Below are 3,855 nucleotides of genomic sequence, written 5' to 3' on the forward strand. Positions count from 1 at the left end.
CCTGGTGCATCTTCCCGAAGGGTAAATCGACGACGACGCGGTCGACGCTCCCACTCCGGAGCGGGAGCGAATCGCTCGACCAGACCGCGCAGCACTCGGCGACGCCGGAGCCGCCGGCGTAGGTGCGCTCGTCGGCGTGCCAGGCGTCGTCGTCGCCGCGCGGGTCGCCCAGCGCGTTGGCGCGGGCCCGCGCCACGGAGTCCGGCTCGACGTCGCCGCCGAGAGCGAAGGCGACGGGGAGCAGCGCCGCCGCGAGCGTGGGGATCGTGCCCACGCCGCACATGGGGTCGAGGACGACGTCGCCGGCTTCGACTCCCGCCAGCGTCAGCATGAGCGCGGCCGTCGACAGCCGGAGGCGCGGCACGCGGCCCGCGAAGGGCAGCAGGGGCCGCGGCTCCGCGCCGCAGCCGGACCGGCGGAACGTCGCGTCGCGCGGCCACAGGTTGAGGCCCACGAGGCACGCGCTCTGCAGGCACAGCGCGACGACCTCGAGCTCGAAGCGCTCCAGATTCGGCGCGAGCGCCGCGTCGCTCGGGCAGGCGTCGCCGACGCAGCGGGCCAGGTCCTCCGACGTCCAGTCGTGGCGGCCGTCGCGCGCGGCCGACGCGCGGAACGGTACTTGCACGCCGGCCGCGAGCCGCCGGTGCCGCCGGTGTGCCTCGAGCGCGTCCGGCCAGCGCGCCGCGCCGCGCACGGCGGCGTGGACGGCGTCGAGGCCGTGGTGCGACGCCTCGACGCCGCCGACCTCGCAGACGAGCGCGAGCAGGCCCGCGGCGCACGGCAGCGACGTTAGCGTGCGGCGCCGCGCGTCCCAGCCGGCGCCGTCGCGCGGCCGCGGCAGCGACACGAGGAGCCGCCCGACGCCCGCGGCGCCGGGCCAGATGCCCGGCGGCGCCGACGGGTCCCAGCGGTCGCTCTCCGGCGGGCCGCGGCCGACGCGGACGCGACTCGCGGGGACGCCGCAGCGCGCCGCGACGTCGGCGCCGGCGAGGTCCTCGAGGCCCGCCGCGCAGAGCACGACGTACGTGATGCGATCCTCGTCGTCCATGGCGATGCTGGACGCTGCGAATTGGTTGGCTAGAGGCGCTCAGAGAGCCAGCAAAAGCTCCCCATGCTGTGGTAAAATCGCTGAAGTTGAAGTGGACGCGACGCCGTCGTCGATGAGGCACCGCAACAGCGCACCGATGAGCGGCGGCAACATCCTTATCTTGCTTGCCTGCTGCGTCGCCACGACGTCGGGCCTCGTCGCGCCGCCGCGCCGTCCGGCGCGCGCCACCCGCCTCTTCTCCGACGCCATCGTCGGCGACCTCGTGGCGCGCATCGACGAGCTCACGGCGCGCCTCGGCGCCGTCGAGGACGAGGTCGCGACGCTGCGGCGCCAGCGGCTCGACGCGCTCGAGGCCGAGGCGGCGGCGCTGCGCGGCGCCGCGGCGCCCGCGCCCGCGCCCGCCGGCGGCGGCGGCGGCGCGTTCGCCGGCGGCGCGCGCGGCCGCGCGCGCCGCGAGGTCGCCCGCGTCGTCGGCGCGGAGCTCGGCGGCCGAGAGCGCCGCGACGCGCAGGACCTGCGGCTCGAGCCCGCCCCTGCCGTCGGAGACGAGGAACGTCGTCGCCCGCGCCGGCGGCGCGCCGACGGCGGCGACGGCCGCCGTCGCCCAGCCCCGGGCCGCGCGCGCGTCCTTGGCCGCCTCGTCGCCGACGACCCACGCGTCGACGCCGTCGCGCTCCGCGACGAAGACGAAGGACGCGACCTGTGTGCAAATCAACCGGTGAGCTGGGACGTCCCGACCAAACTTTGAAGTTCTCTCGCTCGGTCACATCCAAGTCGGTTCGGCTGATTTTTGAACTGATCGATGACTCTCATGGAGCTCTCGAAGCACAGTGGAAGTGCTTGTGTCACAACATTCACATGTGCTCACATTGAAGTCGAGTTGAAGATTTGAGTTGCACTCAGGACGCGACGACGCCCCGGTCGTGCCTCGGCGCGCGCCGGAACAGCGGCGCCGCGCCCGCGAGGCTCCGGCGGTAGACGCCGTTGACGCGGTCCGCGCGCGGGCCCGCGGCTCCCGCGACGGCGAGCGCCGCGCACGCGTCGCCGTGGCGCAGCGACGACCAGAGCGCGGCCGCGGCGCGGCGCGCGGCCGCCGCGGCCTCGCGCGCGAGCTCGTCCCGCACCTTCTTGTCGCGCTTCTTGGCGGCCTCGCGGTCCCGGGCGAGCCGCCGCTGCTCGGCCTTGCGCGCGCGGTCCCGCGCCTCGCGGCGCTCGGACGCGATGAGCCGCGCGGCCTCGACGAGGTGGCGCCGCCGGGGCAGGCGGTCGCGCCAGACGCGCGCGAGGACGCCGCACGCGCGCGAGCCCCGGTCCATTGCCGCCCGCGCCCGCGCGGCGGCCGCCGCCGCCCGGCCTCCGTTGCCGCGCGCGACGCGCTCCAGGGCCGTCGCCGCGGCGACGCGCCGCGCGACCCGGGCCCGCACGCGCGCCTGCAGCGGCCAGGCCAGGAGGCCGGTCCGCGCGCGGCGCGCGGCCGCCGCCGCCGCCGCGGTCGCCTTCTCCGCGGCGCGGCAGGCCTTCTTCGCCGCGCGCCGCGCCTTCCGAACCGCGCGCCGCGCGCCGAGCACGCCCGGGTAGCGCCAGGCGCGCTGGACGTAGCGGGCCGCGGGGACGCGCGCGGCGAACCGCGCGGCGAGCGCGCCGCGCCAGCGCCGCTGCGCCGTCGTCGCCGCCGCGGACCGCAGCGCGATCGTCGCGGCCTGGCGCGACGCCTTCTCCTCGGCCTTCATGCGCTTCGCCTCGTCCCGCGCCGCGTCCTCCGCGAGCCGCCGCGCGCGCTCCGCCGCCGCGCGCGCGTCGGCCTCGCGCCGCCGGCTCGCGTTGCGCTCGTCGCGCTCGCGCCGCTGCCGCGACTTGGCGTCCTCGACGGCGGGCTTCGTGGGCAGGGCGACGCGCGCCTTGGACCGGCGGTTCGTCTTGAAGAGCTCGTTGACATTCTTCACGAGGAAGAAGCCGAAGCAGACGACGGCGGCGGCGACGAGCATGGACCCGAGTTTCCAGACCCATTCGGGGACGAGCGCCGGCGGCGACGCGCGGCGCGACGCGTAGGCGTGTCCGTAGCCGTAGCCGTCGTAGCTGTCGTAGCCGTCGTAGCCGTACTGCTGCGAGCGCGCACCCATGGCGTCACGACAAAATCTGCAATTTGGCTCCACCCATCGATCGACGGCAGTCGGGTCCTGGGCATCTCTCCGGCGCTCGCCGCCGGGGGTCGCGCCGCGGCGACGGTCGACGTTCAGGAATCGCGCTTAGACGACGTTCTCGAGGGCCTTCTGGGAGGGCACGCGGGAGCGCTTCGCCGGCAGGGGCCGCTCGGGCTTCGGCGGCGCCTCGTCGCCGTCGCTGTAGGAGCGGCGCTTCGTCACGGACGCCGCGGTCGGCTCGGGCGCCTCGTCGTCGTCCGAGCTCGAGCTCGACGTGTCGAGGTCGTCGCAGGGCGGCTTCCACCGCGCGACCTCGCGGAAGACGCAGTCGGGCCCGCAGCAGGCGTGGCGCGGGCGCCGCGACGGCGCGCACGCGCGCGGCGCCGCTTGCTCGACGACGTCGAAGCCGTCGACGGTCGTGACGACGTCGGCGCGCTCGCTCGCGAGGAACGCGAGCGCCTCGAGGCCGCTCGCGTCCTCGAGGCGGCGGCGCTTGCGCGCGGCCGCGTGGGGCGACTCGTAGAGGCCCGTGCGGCCGCCCGGCCGCCGCGCCGCGGGCCCGGCGGCGGCGCCGCGCGGCGGCGCGTCGTCGTCCCGGCCGCGGGGCCGGTCGCGCGGCGGCGTCGCCGCGGGCGTGACGACCGCGGGCGCGCGGAGCGCGTCGGC

Source organism: Aureococcus anophagefferens (assembly GCF_000186865.1).
Source record: "Aureococcus anophagefferens unplaced genomic scaffold AURANscaffold_4, whole genome shotgun sequence".
In the NCBI taxonomy this organism is placed as follows: Eukaryota; class Pelagophyceae; order Pelagomonadales; family Pelagomonadaceae; genus Aureococcus; species Aureococcus anophagefferens.